Genomic DNA, 19950 nt, shown 5'->3' on the forward strand with positions numbered 1-19950 from the left:
AGACCTAGAAGAAATAAAAAAGAGTCAATTAAAAATGAACAATGCAATGAATGAGATCAAAAACACTTTGGAGGGAACCAAGAGTAGAATAACGGAGGCAGAAGATAGGATAAGTGAGGTAGAAGATAAAATAGTGGAAATAAATGAAGCAGAGAGGAAAAAAGAAAAAAGGATCAAAAGAAATGAGGACAACCTCAGGGACCTCTGGGACAATGTGAAACGCCCCAACATTCGAATCATAGGAGTCCCAGAAGAAGAAGACAAAAAGAAAGGCCATGAGAAAATACTCGAGGAGATAATAGCTGAAAACTTCCCCCAAATGGGGAAGGAAATAGCCACCCAAGTCCAAGAAACCCAGAGAGTCCCAAACAGGATAAACCCAAGGCGAAACGCCCCAAGACACATATTAATCAAATTAACAAAGATCAAACACAAAGAACAAATCTTAAAAGCAGCAAGGGAGAAACAACAAATAACACACAAAGGGATTCCCATAAGGATAACAGCTGATCTATCAATAGAAACCCTCCAGGCCAGAAGGGAATGGCAGGACGTTCTGAAAGTAATGAAAGAGAATAACCTACAACCTAGATTACTGTACACAGCAAGGATCTCATTCAGATATGAAGGAGAATTAAAAAACTTTACAGATAAGCAAAAGTTGAGAGAATTCAGCACCACCAAACCAGCTCTTCAACAAATGCTAAAGGATCTTCTCTAGACAGGAAATGCAGAAAGGTTGTATAAACGTGAACCCAAAACAACAAAGTAAATGGCAACGGGACCACACCTATCAATAATTACCTTAAATGTAAATGGGTTGAATGCCCCAACCAAAAGACAAAGATTGGCTGAATGGATACAAAAACAAGACCCCTATATATGCTGTCTACAAGAGACCCACCTCAAAACAAGAGACACATACAGACTAAAAGTGAAGGGCTGGAAAAAAATATTTCATGCAAATGGAGACCAAAAGAAAGCAGGAGTCGCAATACTCATATCAGATAAAATAGACTTTCAAATAAAGGAGGTGAAAAGAGACAAAGAAGGACACTACATAATGATCAAAGGATCAATCCAAGAAGAAGATATAACAATTATAAATATATATGCACCCAACATAGGAGCACCACAATATATACGGCAAACACTAACGAGTATGAAAGAGGAAATTAATAGTAACACAATAATAGTGGGAGACTTTAATACCCCACTCACAACTATGGATAGATCAACTAAACAGAAAATTAACAAGGAAACACAAACCTTAAATGACACAATGGACCAGCTAGACCTAATTGATATCTATAGGACATTTCACCCCAAAACAATCAACTTCACCTTTTTCTCAAGTGCACACGGAACATTCTCCAGAATAGATCACATCCTGGGCCATAAATCTAGTCTTGGAAAATTCAAAAAAATTGAAATCATTCCAGTCATCTTTTCTGACCACAGTGCAGTAAGATTAGATCTCAATTACAGGAAAAAAATTGTTAAAAATTCAAACACATGGAGGCTAAATAACACGCTTCTGAATAACCAACAAATCATAGAAGAAATCAAAAAAGAAATCAAAATATGTATAGAAATGAATGAAAATGAAAACACAACAACCCAAAACCCATGGGACACTGTAAAAGCAGTGCTAAGGGGAAGGTTCATACCATTACAGGCTTACATCAAGAAGCAAGAAAAAAGCCAAATAAATAACCTAACTCTACACCTAAAGCAATTAGAGAAGGAAGAAATGAAGAACCCCAGGGTTAGCAGAAGGAAAGAAATCTTAAAAATTAAGGCAGAAATAAATGCAATAGAAACTAAAGAGACCATAGCAAAAATCAACAAAGCTAAAAACTGGCTTTTTGAAAAAATAAACAAAATTGACAAACTATTAGCAAGACTCATTAAGAAGCAAAGAGAGAAGAACCAAATCAACAAAATTAGAAATGAAAATGGAGAGATCACAACAGACAACACTGAAATACAAAGGATCATAAGAGACTACTACCAGCAGCTCTATGCCAATAAAATGGACAACTTGGATGAAATGGACAAATTCTTAGAAAAGTATAACTTTCCAAAACTGAACCAGGAAGAAATAGAAGATCTTAACAGACCCATCACAAGCAAGGAAATCGAAACTGTAATCAAAAATCTTCCAGCAAACAAAAGCCCAGGACCAGATGGCTTCACAGCTGAATTCTACCAAAAATTTAGAGAAGAGCTAACACCTATCTTACTCAAACTCTTCCAGAAAATTGCAGAAGAAGGTAAACTTCCAAACTCATTCTATGAGGCCACCATCACCCTAATTCCAAAACCAGACAAAGATGCCACAAAAAAAGAAAACTACAGGCCAATATCACTTATGAACATAGATGCAAAAATCCTTAACAAAATTCTAGCAAACAGAATCCAACAACATATTAAAAAAATCATACACCACGACCAAGTGGGCTTTATCCCAGGAATGCAAGGATTCTTCAATATCCGCAAATCAATCAATGTAATACACCACATTAACAAATTGAAAGATAAAAACCATATGATTATCTCAATAGATGCAGAGAAAGCCTTTGACAAAATTCAACACTCATTTATGATTAAAACTGTCCAAAAAGCAGGAATAGAAGGAACATACCTCAACATAATAAAAGCTATATATGACAAACCCACAGCAAGCATCACCCTCAATGGTGAAAAATTGAAAGCATTTCCGCTGAAATCAGGAACAAGACAAGGATGCCCGCTCTCACCACTACTATTCACATAGTGGTGGAAGTATTGGCCACAGCAATCAGAGCAGAAAAAGAAGTAAAAGGAATCCAGATAGGAAAAGAAGAAGTGAAACTCTCACTGTTTGCAGATGACATGATCCTCTACATAGAAAACCCTAAAGACTCTACCAGAAAATTACTAGAGCTAATCAATGAATATAGTAAAGTTGCAGGATATAAAATTAACACACAGAAATCCCTTGCATTCCTATATACTAACAATGAAAAAACAGAAAGAGAAATTAAGGAAACAATACCATTCACCATTGCAACAAAAAGAATAAAATACTTAGGAGTATATCTACCTAAAGAAACAAAAGACCTATACATAGAAAACTATAAAACACTGATGAAAGAAATCAAAGAGGACACAAACAGATGGAGAAACATACCGTGTTCATGGATTGGAAGAATCAATATTGTCAAAATGGCTATTCTACCCAAAGCAATCTATAGATTCAATGCAATCCCTATCAAGCTACCAATGGTATTTTTCACAGAACTAGACCAAAGAATTTCACAATTTGTATGGAAATACAAAAAACCTCGAATAGCCAAAGTAATCTTGAGAAAGAAGAATGGAACTGGAGGAATCAACCTGCCTGACTTCAGACTCTACTACAAAGCCACAGTCATCAAGACAGTATGGTACTGACACAAAGACAGAAATATAGATCAATGGAACAGAATAGAAAGCCCAGAGATAAATCCACGTACCTATGGACACCTTATCTTCGACAAAGGAGGCAAGGATATACAATGGAAAAAAGACAACCTCTTCAACAAGTGGTGCTGGGAAAACTGGTCAACCACTTGTAAAAGAATGAAACTAGAACACTTTCTAACACCATACACAAAAATAAACTCAAAATGGATTAAAGATCTAAATGTAAGACCAGAAACTATAAAACTCCTAGAGGAGAACATAGGCAAAACACTCTCCGACATAAATCACAGCAAGATCCTCTATGACCCACCTCCCAGAATATTGGAAATAAAAGCAAAAATAAACAAATGGGACCTAATGAAACTTAAAAGCTTTTGCACTACAAAGGAAACTATAAGTAAGGTGAAAAGACAGCCCTCAGATTGGGAGAAAATAATAGCAAATGAAGAAACAGACAAAGGATTAATCTCAAAAATATACAAGCAACTCCTGCAGCTCAATTCCAGAAAAATAAATGACCCAATCAAAAAATGGGCCAAAGAACTAAACAGACATTTCTCCAAAGAAGACATACAGATGGCTAACAAACACATGAAAAGATGCTCAACATCACTCATTCTCAGAGAAATGCAAATCAAAACCACAATGAGGTACCATTACACGCCAGTCAGGATGGCTGCTATCCAAAAGTCTACAAGCAATAAATGCTGGAGAGGGTGTGGAGAAAAGGGAACCCTCTTACACTGTTGGTGGGAATGCAAACTAGTACAGCCGCAATGGAAAACAGTGTGGAGATTTCTTAAAAAACTGGAAATAGAACTGCAATATGACCCAGCAATCCCACTTCTGGGCATACACACTGAGGAAACCAGATCTGAAAGAGACACGTGCACCCCAATGTTCATTGCAGCACTGTTTATAATAGCCAGGACATGGAAGCAACCTAGATGCCCATCAGCAGATGAATGGATAAGGAAGCTGTGGTACATATACACCATGGAATATTACTCAGCCATTAAAAAGAATTCATTTGAACCAGTCCTAATGAGATGGATGAAGCTGGCACCCCTTATACAGAGTGAAGTAAGCCAGAAAGATAAAGAACATTACAGTATACTAACACATATATATGGAATTTAGAAAGATGGTAACGATAACCCTATATGCAAAACAGAAAAAGAGACACAGAAATACAGAACAGACTTTTGAACTCTCTGGGAGAAGGCGAGGGTGGGATGTTTCGAGAGGAATCGGGTGGAGAGGGAGGTGGGAGCGGGGATTGGGATGGGGAAGACGTGTAAATCCATGGCTGATTCATATCAATGTATGACAAAACCCACTGAAATGTTGTGAAGTAATTAGCCTCCAACTAATAAAAAAATTAAAAAAAATTAAAAAAAAAAGAAGTAACAAGGTCAAAGGTACCCTTCACCTGGGCTTCCCAGGTGGTACTAGTGGTACCATTGGCAAGAACCTGCTTGCCAATGCTGGAGATGTAAGAGGTGTGGGTTCGGTCCCTGAATCAGGAAGATCCCCTGGGGAGGGCATGGCAGCCCACTCCAGTATTCTTGCCTGGAGAATCCCATGGACAGAGGAGCTGTCTACTCTAGAGTCTCCCTAAATTAGGGCAGAAATATGAAATTTACCACCAATCTATCTATAGTTTTAAAATGAGGGAGGGGTGTGCTGCTACTGCTGCTAAGTCGCTTCAGTCGTGTCTGACTCTGTGTGACCCCATAGACGGCAACCCACCAGGCTCCCCCATCTCTGGGATTCTCCAGGCAAGAACACTGGAGTGGGTTGCCATTTCCTTCTCCAATGCATGAAAGTGAAAAGTGAAAGTGAAGTCGCTCAGTCGTGTCCGACTCTTAGCGACCCCATGGACTGCAGCCTACCAGGCTCCTCCATCCATGGGATTTTCCAGGCAAGAGTACTGGAGTGGGGTGCCATTGCCTTCTATGAAGGAGGGGTGTACCAATACTCGAATCACAGCCTGGAATTTCATCTTCACTCTGCCACTAACCTGCTGTGTGCATGTCCACAAGGAATTTCCCTCTTGAATCCTTATTTCCATCATCTATAAATTTAGGAGATTGACCCAGGTGATCTGCAATGTCCTTGTCACAACTAGAATCTTGTGGCTATACACTTTCAAGTTCCTAAGAGAAACATGTTAATCCTTAAAATATATTTATGTGCCATTTGATACCACGAGTTTTTCACACATTTTTTCAAAAAGGGTATTTAACTGCACTTCAGCTATGACATGAAACTGATCACTATGAAGTCTTTTTATTCATATATCTACATGCAAGCCCTTTTAGCTGGATGTTTCAAGCAAGTACATTTTATTCTGGGCTCAGAATGAGACCAAATGAACAGTTTGACTGAATTTTTCACTTTTCAGTGGATCATTTTGATTTCCTTGTCTAAATGTCCTGTCTTTGCCAACAAAATGATATCCTACCTGGAAAATGGTTTTTTGTTTCCAATTGGCCTTTTTGAAAACAACAAAGAGGCTCTGGCAGGCCTGCCATTAACCTGGGGGTAGTTAAAGCAGGATGCCAGTCGCATCTCAAGCACCATCGACACACTGTGCTTTGGTCTGGTTTTCTCCCAGCCCCACTTCACTTGCAGGAAATGATGTGGAACACCAACCTCTAAAAGGAGCTGTTATCCTGCATACCCAAATGTGGTTCAAAAGCCATGTAAATAAATATACATGAACTGAACTGGAACAGCTGCGGAGTTCTCAACAGGGACCTCCAATGACCTCTGAATTGGAAGGGACACAGCTGATCAAGGAATCATTACTAAGATTAAAAGCTTATACCAAAATCACTGTGAGACTTAAGCTACTGAATTTACAATGTTGATGGCATAAGCTGGAAAGTACTAACTAGCCATATTAATGTGCTGCTTGAAAGTCAGAGGAAGTGGAGAAAGCTAGGTTATTTCTCTACCCTCTTCTGTTCTTGTGAACAGCAAGTAGGCAGTCGAGCTTTAGGAGAAAAATTGCTGTTTCATAACCTTACATTGTTGTTAATGGAGAGGGGGGGGCCTTCTTGTCCTTCAAGTAAGTTGTTTCTAACACAGGGCTAAAAGAGTGAGTGTGTGAGTTCGAACAACAGTGTCCATTTCAGGAAACACGGCCACCAGGCATTCCGGGATCTCAGTGATTAAGCAGAGAAGGCTAGAACAAGGTACATTTGGGAGTAAAAGAAATGATGTGGCTATGTGGCTTAGCCCATAAACTGTGGTTGCAAAGTAGGTGGGTACTTACTATCCCAATAAAATCTTCAAAACATTGTTTGCTTTGGGCTGGAGTTGCCATCTTGGAAAGGATTGGAGATGAAGTCTTCAAGATGGGGCAAAGCAATGGGAAATCTCCAGACAATGACAATACCCAAAGCCAAGCACAGAGCACCAAAAATCAAGGTTTCAGGAAGTTTGAAAAAAAGATTCCAAAAGAAATTAGGGTTGAATGACATGACAGGTTTCAGCTCCCAAGGGAAAGGGGTTAGCACTCAGGCTAGGTAGGAGGTAAGGGTAACAAAGGAATGTGGAATTTAGGGAATGCAAGTTCTAGCAGAATGGCTAGAAAATTAATCAGAAATCATGAGGTGTGCAGAAAGTACACCTAGAGACGGGAAGAGGCACTTGAGATCACTGGAATATGAATAGGGCATACCACACACACAGCAAATTGGGTTGGAATTTCTATTTTTTGGTTTTATTAGTATTTATTTTTTTAAGTATTGGTCATAATCAGCTCAGAAACTCACATACTGAACAGGGCAGAGTAATTAGGTTGAAGACATTAGCTGAGAAGGGCTTGGAATGCTCCCACCAGAGGGAGCAGTTAAGTGTACACAGATAGCTCATTGCAATGTGTCCCTCAAAATCCTAGCCTCATTGCAAAACTGCAACATGTCTTGTTACCAACAATTAAGTTATATAGAGTGCTTCTTGGAAATCAAAAATTGAGGAGCGGGCTTACTTGGTGGCTCAGTGGTCAAAAATTTGCCTGCCATTGCAGGAGACATGGGTTCGATCCCTGGTCCAGGAAGATCCCACAAGCTATGGAGCAACTAAGCCTGTGCACCACAACTACTTGGCCTGTGCTTGGCAGACTGGTAGCCGCAACTGCTGAGCCCATATCTTAGAGCCTGTGTTCTGCAACAAGAGAAGCCACCACAGTGAGAAGCCCACATACCGCAACAAAGAGTAGACCCCACTCACAGCAATTAGAAAAAAAATCCCAAGCAGCAACAAAGACCCAGCATAGCCAAAATAAATAAACAATTTTCTTAAAGTGAGGACCTTTAATATCTTCTTAGATACATCCCATGAGCAAAACTATCCAATATGCCATCAATCCCACAACTACCCATGTGTTCTCCAAGAGCCTACACATAAAAGTATAAAACCTGGGCCGAAGATACATCTGTTTCAAACCATTATTTTAATGGCTGAGTCATCACTACTTCTCTTACATACATCCAGTCATACTAGATCCAAGAGTCAAACTTCCTGTATGGCCTCGGGAATGAACCCTCAACCCTCTGAGTTCCTTCAGATTTAAAATAGAATGTTAACAATCAAACCTATCTCAGAGGGGTGCTATGAGGATTAACTGACATGATGCATGTAAAGCACTAGCACAGTACCTGGCACACAGTAAATTATGCAAAAAGAATATTAAAAATGAAACATCTTAGGGAATTAGATGAAAACTTCTGCCCCTTGAAAATGGAGCTAATGAAAGTTGATTGGGCTATGCAGCATCTCACATCAAAGGGGCAGCCTACTGAGGGCAGCAATCTGCCATGGACCTTTCAGGAAACAAGCACAAAATGAAATAGAGATAACAAAGGAGGAAAAGGCCTTCCTTGTCAACAACCGCAATCAATGGAAGAAATGGCAAAAGAAGCATAACATATATCCCTGTCAGAAATAAAGAAAGCAATAAATGGGAAATAAAACTGGTGCCAGAAAATACATACAAATGAGAAAGTGGGTAAAATGTAGTGCTCTTGCAGAGAGCAAGAGGAAGGGAAGACTGGCAGACTGTTGGGAAAGAATTACCTTCTGATCATGGAGAAAGTCAGGGAGAACAGAATCTTCCCTCCAACTCCTGGCCCCTGTTAAGACCAGGCCTCCACCACCTCAACAGACACAATACGGGTTTTTATTTTCTTCATAGAAGCAAAGTCTGATGCTGTAAAGAGCAATATTGCATAGGAATCTGGAATGTCAGGTCCATAAATCAAGGCAAATTAGAAATGGTCAAACAGGAGATGGCAAGAGTGAACGTTGACATTTTAGGAATCAGCGAACTAAAATGGACTGGATTGGGTGAATTTGAATCAGATGACCATTATATCTACTACTGTGGGCAAGAATCCCTTAGAAGAAATGGAGTAGCCATCATGGTCAACAAAAGAGTCTGAAATGCAGTATTTGGATGCAATCTCAAAAACGACACAATGATCTCTGTTTGTTTCCAGGGCAAACCATTCAATATCAGAGTAATCAGAGTCTATGCCCCAACCAGTAATGCTGAAGAAGCTGAAGTTTAATGGTTCTATGAAGACCTATAAGAGCTTCTAGAACTAACACCCAAAAAAGATGTCCTTTTCATTATAGGCGACTAGAATGTAAAAGTAGGAAGTCAAGAGATACCTGGAGTAACAGGCAAATTTGGCCTTGGAGTACAGAATGAAGCAGGGCAAAGGTTAATAGTGTTTTCCCAAGAGAACACACTGGTCATAGCAAACACCCTCTTCCAATGACAGAAGAGAAGACTCTACACATGGACATCACCAGATGGTCAATACCAAAATCAGACTGATTATATTCTTTGCAGCCAAAGATGGAGACGCTCTATACAGTCAGCAAAAACAAAACCAGGAGTTGACTGTGGCTCAGATCATGAACTTCTTATTGCCAAATTCGGACTTAAATTGAAGAAAGTAGGGGAAAGCACTAGACCATTCAGGTATGACCTAAATCAAATCCCTTATGATTATATAGTGGAAGTGACAAGTAGATTCAAGAGATTAGATCTGATAGACAGTGTGACTGAAGAACTATGGATGGAGGTTCATGACATTGTACAGGAGACAGCAATCAAGACCATCCCTAAGAAAAAGAAATGCAAAAAAGCAAAATGGCTGTCTGAGGAGGCCTTACAAATACCTGTGAAAAGAAGACAAGCTAAAAGCAAAGGAGAAAAGGAAAGATATACCCATTTGAATGCAGAGTTCCAAAGAACAGCAAGGACAGATAAGAAAGACTTCCTTAGTGATCAATGCAAAGAAATAGAGGAAAAAAATAGAATGGGAAAGACCAGAGATCTCTTCAAGAAAATTAGAGATACCAAGGGAATGTTTCATGCAAAGATGGGCTCAATAAAGGACAGAAATGATATGGACCTAACAGAAGCAGAAGATATTGAGAAGAGGTGGCAAGAATACACAGAAGAACTATACAAAAAAGATCTCCACAAGCCAGATAATCACGATGGTGTGATCACACTCAGGTAGAGCCAGATATCGTGGAATGTGAAGTGAAGTGGGCCTTAGGAAGCATCACTATGAACAAAGCTAGTGGAGGTGATGGAATTCCAGTTGAGCTATTCCAAATCCTAAAAGATGATGCTGTGAAAGTGCTGCACTCAATACGCCAGCAAATTTGGAAAACTCAGCAGTGGCCACAGGACTGGAAAAGGTCCGTTTTCATTCCAATCCCAAAGAAAGGTAATGCCAAAGAATGCTTAAACTACTGCACAATTGCACTCATCTCACATGCTACTAAAGTAATGCTCAAAATTCTCCAAGCCAGGCTTCAGCAATACATGAACCATGAACTTCCAGATGTTCAAGCTGGTTTTAGAAAAGGCAGAGGAACCAGAGATCAAATTGCCAACATCCGCTGGATCATCGAAAAAGCAAGAGAGTTCCAGAAAAAACATCTATTTCTGATTTATTAACCATGCCAAAGCCTTTGACTGTGTGGATCACAATAAACTGTGGAAAATTCTGAAGGAGATGGCAATACCAGACCACCTAACCTGCCTCTTGAGAAACTTGTATGCAGGTCAGGAAACAGCAGTTAGAACTGGACATGGAACAACAGCTTGGTTCCAAATAGGAAAAGGACTATGCCAAGGCTGTATATTGTCACCCTGCTTATTTAACTTATATGCAGAGTACATCATAAGAAACACTGGGCTGGATAAAGCACAAGCTGAAATCAAGATTGCCAGGTGAAATATCAATAACCTCAGATATGCAGATGACACCACCCTTATGGCAGAAAGTGAAGAAGAACTAAAGGGCCCCTTGATGAAAGAGAAAGAGGAGAGTGAAAAAGTTAGCTTAAAGTTCAACATTCAAAAAACTAAGATCATGGCATCCAGTCCCATCACTTCATGGCAAATAGATGGGGAAACAGTGGAAACAGTGGCTGACTTTATTTTGGGGGGCTCCAAAATCACTGCAGATGGTGATTGCAGCCATGAAATTAAAAGATGCTTACTCCTTGAAAGAAAGTGAAAAGTGAAAGTGCAAGTCGCTCAGTCATGTCTGACTCTTTGCGACCCCATGGTCTATACAGTCCATGGAATTCTCCAGGCCAGAATACTGGAGTAGGTAGCCTTTCCCTTCTCCAGGAGATCTTCCTGACCCAGGGATCAAACCCAGGTCTTCCACCATGCAAGGGGATTCTTTACCAGTTGAGCCACAAAGGGAGAAAAATTATGACCAACCTAGACAACATATTAAAAAGCAGAGACATTACTTTTGCCTACAAAATTCCGTCTCGTCAAAGCTGTGGTTTTTCCAATAGTTATGTATGGATGTGAGAGTTGGACTGTGAAGAAAGCTGAGCCCGAAGAATGATGCTTCTGAACTGTGGTGTTGGAGAAGACTCTTGAGAGTCCCTTGGACTGTAAGGAGATCCAACCAGTTCATCCTAAAGGAGATTAGTCCTGGGTGTTCATTGGAAGGACTGATGCTGAAGCTGAAACTCCAATACTTTGGCCACCTTATGCGAAGAGTTGACTCATTGGAAAAGACTCTGATGCTGGGAGGGAATGGGGGCAGGAGGAGAAGGGGATGACAGAGGATGAGATGGCTGCATGACATCACCAACTTGATGGACATGAGTTTGAGTAGACTCTGGGAGTTTGTGATGGACAGGGAGGCCTGGCATGCTGCAATTCATGGGGTCGCAAAGAGTCGGACAAGACTGAGCGACTGAACTGAACTGAACTGAATACATATATATGTATATAAGTATACATATACTTAGATATGCTTGTATATAAGTATACATATATATAAGTATACATATATGTGTGTGTATGTGTGTGTATACATATACATATATATATATGTATGTATGTGTGTGTGTATATATATATATATATAAATCTCTAAAAAAATAAAGAACAGTGCTTAGATCCAAAGATAGTGGAAACATCAAGACAAAGAGATGTTTCTCCTCACTTTTTTTTGGTCCCTTTGTTACTATAGTAAACATTTGTCTACATGCCTAATAAAAGTCCCTAGTTTCAGAGGTGCTTTGAGTTCTTGCTCTTGGGTTTCCCATACACAAAATGGAAACAATAGAAGCATCATCTAGGAGTTGTGAGAATTATATGAGCCAAGGTGATGAAAATGATGATGATACTTAACATTTATTGAGATTCTTCTGAGCAGTAAAAACTGAAGATATATGGGAAATAAGGGAGGCACAGTTATTGGCACATAGGAAGCAGTTACCGAACGTTAGTCTCTTCCTCTTACCCTTCCTATAAGATTCTTTCCAAATTCAATAGTTTATGATTCTAGGATAACCCAATCAATGGTGAATGAAGGCTGATCACTCTAAGGAGCCCAGGCTCATGTCAGGCCCTCAATTGCTTGGTAGAGTTAGAAGCTGTTAAAGTAAACAATGAGACATCATTGATAGAAAACAACTTTGGTTGGGGGTGCAGAAGAGACTGCAGTAAATCAATCTAATCATGATCTTTATAGCTGAAGGTGGGCTTCATTAAGTCTTACCCACCTATAGAAGCAACCTGACCATATCACTATCCTGATGAAAACATCCCTCAAAGACTTTGACATATTCTCTAAGACCCTCCTTATTACGGCCCCTGCTTTCCTCTTCAGCATTGTCCCTGACACTCATTCAGGAAGTTCATAGGCTAGACATACTGTGCCACAGCCATGTCACCAATGCACAGGAATGTTCATCCCCTATGCATTTGTTTGTGTTGGTCTCTTTAACAGATTTAGAGCTGCCTTTCCCAGCTTCTGTCCAATAAATTCAAAATATTTCTTCAAGACTCAGCTGCAAGAACAAAGTCATCACTGCCATCATCACCCCCCAGAAGTGCTTGCACACTTATACTGTATGTTTCTACAGCACTCTGGCCACACCTTTATGAAAGTTATCATCTAGCATCACCATTCTTTATCCCCATGTCTGTCTCTTGCAGTAGAGCTTTTATAGGGCAGAGATCACATGTGGCTTAAAGCATCACCACTTCCTCAACAAAATATCAATCTGTAGTATGAACTGGCATGGGGAATCAGGGCTGATTATCAAGGTAAAGAAAGGAACTCATTATAACCTGCAATAAATAATAGGAAGCTACTATTTATATATCTCCGGTCTTCCCCATTGCAAATTCCATGACAGCAGGCACCACGTTTGTCTTATTCCTCACTGTATTCCCAGAACCTAACAATATAGGAGGTGCCCTGAATGACTTAATGAATAAATTACCTAAAGCAAAGCTTCTCAACTTCACCACTGATGTTTGGGGCTGGATGATTCTGTTATAAAACATCTGTCTTTTGCATTGTGGGATATTTAGCAGCATCCCCAGCCTCTATCCAAAGTATAAGAGGAACATGCCCTCCCCAGTTATGACAACCAAAAATATCTCCAAACAATGCCCCATGTCCCCTGGAGAGCAATACTGCCTCTGTCTGAGGACCCCTGACATCGAGCGAGAGCTGTCAGAAGACAGCAAAGATAAATTCTACCTGACTCAGAGAGTGAGCATTTTCAACATTCAAATTAACCAATCTCTTCCTTCTCCTAAATTTCAGCAGCATATAGGAGAAGACAGAGGTAGGTGAGAAAATGAGCCTGAAACCATGCAGTTTTGTCAGGAGCAAGGTTTGCCTGTTTCCATTCTCTCTCTTCTCTTCACAGCCAGCTGTAAATCTCATTGACCAGTCCACAGTTTCTTCAGTTTACCTTCCACCTCACTCTGCATTCTGCTTTCCTGACTGTAAAGACAATTCTGTGTTGGCAGTGAATATTGGTCTTTATTCAGGGTGGCTGCCTACTACACATTCAGTTCTCCACAGGATATTTGATTAGCACTCTGTTTGGTGAGCACCCACTGCATTCAGTAAGACAAGACCTCTTGGGGGCAGCAACTATTCTGTGGGTGGAAAAGCAATGAATGAGCACAAGTTCTTCCCATTGTTTTACCAAGGCCCTGATTCCTGGGGCTTTAATTCAAGCCTTCCTGTGTTTCTCATTGCAAAGCTCCATGTTCTCCAGGCTTAAACTTTCAAAAGATACTCAGAAAACACAAGCCATAATAAGAACCTCTCTTGCTCATCATCTTCAGTTTATCTTCAATTTCCTCCCCTTTCAAATATAATCATTGGTGAGTGAATGAATGAACAATGGTCAGAGAGTCATGTAGCCAAAAATTATTCTAGAGTGGGGGAAAAAAAACTTTAATGATTACCTGGCCCAAACCCCTTATGCATCATGGAGGAAAATAAAAACAAAGCAGAGATATGATTTACCTACTGGTAACCAGTGGATGATACAAGTGAAACTACAGCCTAGATCCTCTGTTCTTTATCTAGTATTTTCTATTTACTGAATCAGCCTCTTTTAGTATTAGGTTGGCAGAAATGTTTCCATAAGAGACAGAAAAACCTGAATGATCATTTTGGCTAACTTGATATATAGAGAAAAAGAAACATAGTCACTCTTGCAGGAAATCAGTAAGACTTGTCTGCTGAGATCAGGTTGATCCTCATTACAAGCTAAAACAGGCAAGATGTCAGTGCCTAGCAGTCTTTTGTACATGGCAAACACTAGATACACGTTTGTGGAATAAATCATTGAATGAAATAAGATTCAGTTATGGAGTTGAGAGATTTGCTAAAAAGCTCCATGTTACTATCCTTGTTTTCTCTACCCCTGGAACTCAGCCTGTCTGTTTCCTGAAGGTGATCCCATCCAGCGTGGTACCACATTAGGATTGCCTACCAAATCAGGAAATAGGATCTGGAATTAATGTGATAACAAAAAGCCCAGTATCTGGGGTACGTAAAATGAGATTCTGCCATGTCCTGATGATTTGGGCACAATTTATGAAACTAGTCTGTGCCTTGTTTTATATTTAAATTGCATTTTTCTTTTGGGACCATAGTCCTGTCTGAACCTTAGGCCATTTGTTTGAGACCCTGATTGATTTCTACCTCTTGCCAGCCCCTTCCCATGGAGGACAGATGCTCCCCATCTTCCATGGTTCCAGTGACTGGCCTAGGTAGTATTCTAACATAGATTAATGTCTTAACTATGATCACATCAGTGAGATTCCTGCTGTTCTGCACCCATCAGCTGCCCTCCATGTCCCAATTAGATAGTGATGCTGCTTCCCAAGTGAGTCTTTGTACAACACCAGCTTCCTTTCCTTCCCCCAACTGACAACAAGTAAATCTCCACATGCTTTACAAACAGGCCTGCTCATTCGAGTTCTAACACCTTGGCTCTAGGATAGGGCATTAGATACTAACAAGATCCAAACTTGGGTAAATCATTGGATTTTCAGAAAACCTCCTTTGAAATGAAGATATTACAAAGAGCAGGAGCTGAACAGTCAATATTTCTCAAAGACTCTCAGAATAGATGAGCTTCCCCAAATCCTGGGTCTTGAAAGCAGAGAACCTCCAGAGCCATGGAGGTGTCGTTACATGAGGAGCTGTGTTGAAAGACAGAATCAGGGAGCCATCCATCATGGAAAGCACCAGGAAGCTAAGGGGGAAAAAAAGGAAGGAAGCTTCCTTAAGTGAGAGGTCCAGGGAGATCAAATTTCATTGGTGGCCAGGGGAAATAAATTTTTCCTTCTAACAATTTAGCAGAAGGTTAATCCTACCTCTGGTCAAAGAAGGAATTTTCCCTTGGTCATGATCAGCTTACAGAGCATGAGTCTCAGGTAGGATGTGCCTGTGGCTCTATAGGGGCTCTATGTCTATTGCCTACACACTTCTCCTTCCCTTTCAGCAGCATGTTTTCTGTCCCCCTTCAGCTTTCCTCTGGCATCCACAATTATCAGGTTTAAGATGAAGCCTTCAAAAATCCCGAAGGCATTATCTCTGCTTTCCTTGTGGCCATCCCATTATTAGGGGCTGTTCTGTCTAGTTTCTAGCATATATGCTTTTAAAGGAAGCAAGGCCCATAACAAAAGCATATTAAGAGGTAACACAGAGGGCCAATACTAATTCAGTGAGTAAGCACATTTATTACATCACTGTTGATAGATAGCCTCATTAAGTTTTCATGGAGGATCTGTATTAATAAAGCCAACACTTCTCCAAAAAGGAAATGATCATGGTGTCACAGGCTGCGATAATGTACCTCCCTAATGGAACATAGTGTGCTACATCCCATTTTTAAAGAGGGAGAGGAGTAATGAGGTAGGTGACCTTTTTTTTTAAAAGCAAGGAGCCAGAAATCTAGCAGGTAGCCATTAGACCATTACCACAAAGCTGACATTCAGTTCTGTTCATCTTGGCTCTGGAGTAGTTTGTTGCCTGGTGGCCTCCCCTCAGAAACACTGTCTTGAAGCTGACAGCCCAAGACTATATAAAATGTGGATAAAGATTTAGGCTTTGTTTTCTTCTACCTTAACTCTAGAATGGTCTCCTGCTTCAAGGGCTTAAAACCCCACACTATGGCGCCCTATTTAGATTTGTTCAATACCCTAATGTCTAGACTCTAGACTTTTCCTTTAGATGCTCCAAAACATTTCTGTCTTGTGTCACATTATCTCTGACCCAGATGTTGGCTAGTGTTCTCCTTATAAGACTGGTGTTATTAAATATTTTTCAGGTGGTAGAATAGCTGAAAGCCACAGCCCGCTATGAAACACCACGAAAAGCTGATGCCTAAATATCTTGATTTTGTGCAAAATATATTTTAATGTAAATTGCAGGTAACAATAAAACTATACCATTTTCTGCATATTGCCTAAATATGGTTAGCCTCCGCTCACAGGACTATGTCAAGGCAGTCTAGTAAAAGCAAGAGAATGCACACTGCAGTAATGACAATTGCCCAGAAGAGAAAAATCCTCAGAAAAGTGTATCCCTTTCTCTGGTCCTCATTCTACTCGAGCTCCAGCTAAACCTCCAGCTTTTTTTCCTCGACTTGGGCAAAAGCAGAAATGTTGAGCTTGTGAATATTCTTTCTCTAATAGATAATGACTTGGAATGGGACCGTATAAGTCATTACTTTGGGGGACAAAGGACAAAAGCCAAAGGAATGGCTGACCAGTGGGTAAAAAGGCAGAAGACATACACAGTGGAGTAGGAATAGGTGATGACCAGAGTCGGAGAGATATGTTGAAAAGTTAGACCCCAGAGCTCATGAGGGCAAGGGTTAGTTAGAGTCTGTAGGTCATTCCACTGTCAAAACCAATGGGAGTGAAAAGGACAAGGCCCAAGAGCTAAAATGAAGGAGGCAGTGGAGTAAATCATCATGAGGCAGACTTGCCTGTTTACTTGTGGTGAAAATGAAATATATCTTTGAGGAGTCAAGTATTACATGCAGTAATTATAGATGTTTAAAAAAGGAGAAAAACTGATTAAAACATAAATAGCCTCGGCAATAGAAGTTTGGATAAATGCCTAAAGTTATCTAAAAACATTTATTTCATATGTATAAGTATTTATAACATTCTCTTATTCACACTCGACCAAACACTCCCGTCCCCCCAAAAAAAGACCCAAGAACTTGGCTCAAAACAGAGTCTAATTTACAATTTGGAATCAGGAGAGGAACTTAAAAGAAAAAGAATAAAGTTTCAATGACTTGATGAAATTCAAGCATTTAAGGTTGGTTTGTTGCATTAAATTTACTCAAGTTGTGTGCAGAGCCACAATTCTGGAAAACCCTAGAGTCTACAAGGAAGGTTTTAAAAAGCCCAAATTAGGAAAAAGCTGAACTAACTTGGCAATCACTGAAGTGCCAAAAGTGTTGTTGAGAAGCATCAGTACTAAGTGCCTGTTAAAAAATCAGAAATCAGACAGCAAACCATGTGGAGGACAAGGTTAAATACCATCAAAGAGAAGGATTGAAAGAAGGTCAATAATTGCCTGGACAGGAAAAGAAGATGAATAGAATTTTTTTTTTCTTAGCCCACACTAGCAAAGACTTCTGCCAGATGGAGAGGTATTGATGGAATTTGAAATGACCAGGAAAAATGCAGAAGGTGTGTACCCTCAGCTTCACAACTTGAACCATGAAATGTGAAAAGAACTTGTACAGGGTGACAGATATTGCTCTTAGCTCCCAAGTCTGTACACAGCCAACTAAAAATATAGAGCTCCAACACACAAGACATGTTTGACGTACGTGAGATTTTTCCATCATTTTTAAAAAGTTTGCTAATACACAAGGGACAGGGACTGAGCTTAATTAAAGTGCTAGATAAATGATGCTTAAACCTAAAACTACTGTTGCTGAAAATATATCAAAAGCTCATCTGTCAGTTTTCTGTATGCCTGTGCCTACTCCTTTTGAGACACTGTGCTAAGTGTCATAATGACAATAAACATTCATAAGTCACTGCTCCTATCTTCACTGACCTCATGACTTCTTAGGCAAATCATTAAAATGAATATATTAAATAAAAACAAAGAGTAAATAGGGTGATAGTGAGAATCACTAATATTTCTTGGATACTTATATGTTGAGTTTACATGATTTGTAGACATTAACTTATTTTATCTTCCCAGTAATTCTACCACATAGATCAACTAGTATCCCCATTTTATGAAAAGAAACTGATATACAGAGTAGTTGCATAAAATGTCCCAAGATCACCCAGTAAGTGATGGAACTGGGAATTGAACACAGCATGATCCTAAAGCCCAGGTTTTTCACTTTTACACTCTACTGCCTCCCGGTGGGAGAATATGATTTGATGCAGGGAAGATTGAAATCCATTAGGCCTAGAATTTCAGGGAAGGTGATCTAGAGACATGAAAGGTTGCTGAGTAGCATCCAGAACAGCATCCATGATCAGATGGCTAGCAAATAGCCTAAAACCTATTCTGCTATGCACTCAGCTCAGCTTTTGTTTCAAGTTGGCCTTTTGACCCATTGTGGGCATGTCAAAGCTATGGTTTTTCCAGTAGTCATGTATGGATCTGAGAGTTGGACCATAAAGAAGACTGAGCACCGAAGAATTGATGCTTTTGAACTGTGGTGCTGAAGACTCTTAAGAGTCCATTGGACTATAAGGAGATCCAACCAGTCAATTCTAAAGGAAACCAGTCCCGAACATTCATTGGAAGGACTGATGCTAAAGCTCCAACACTTTGGCCACCTGATGCAAAGAACTGACTCATTGGAAAAGACCCTGATGCTGGGAAAGACTGAAGGCAGGAGGAGAAGGGGACAACAGAAGATGAGATGGTTGGAGGGCATCACCAGCTCGATGGATATGAGTTTGAGCAAGACCCAGGAGGTGGTGAAGGACAGGGATACCTGGCGTGTTGCAGTCCATAGAGTCACAAAGAGTCGGATACAACTAAGCGAATGAACAGAATTGAACTGGGCATGATCCTTCCTTTCACACCTGTGAGTATTCTGGGCCATTTCAAATATCTAAACTTTCAATGCTTAAAGTAACCTTCTTTCCTTTATTTCCAAACATATTACTTTTCTATCTTTATGTTGGAATCTACAATTACCATTCACAATTATGCAATGTAGCCAAAAGGGTTTCATCAAAGCCAAAAAAGAAAAAAGGAAAAAATAATGCATCCAGGTTTTCACAAAATGTTACCTAAAGGACCTCTAGTGTTAAAGTTATTCTCATAGGACGAAATCCTTGATCTAGCAGGACAAAGACTGAAACAATGAGATGTCACAACATGTCCTTTCTATGTTAGAGGTATTCAATCCCTTTGTGCTAAATTAGGATTGGGATCTTGAACCCCTTTCTATTAATGCCTACTGTCAATCTTACTTTCCCCATGACCACAGATTATCTGGTACTTACTATGTTGCCCTTTCTTTCTGTAAGGGTATTTCATAAAAGTCCAGGTTTTCTGGAAGCCACAAATAGCTACCACCAATGCTATGGGAACAGTTTTATAGAAACCACACAGCTAATTAACAGGATGCTCATAAAACAGGAGAGTCCTAAAATGCAGAAAT

The sequence above is a fragment of the Dama dama genome, chromosome X (genome assembly GCF_033118175.1).
Source record: "Dama dama isolate Ldn47 chromosome X, ASM3311817v1, whole genome shotgun sequence".
In the NCBI taxonomy this organism is placed as follows: Eukaryota; Metazoa; Chordata; class Mammalia; order Artiodactyla; family Cervidae; genus Dama; species Dama dama.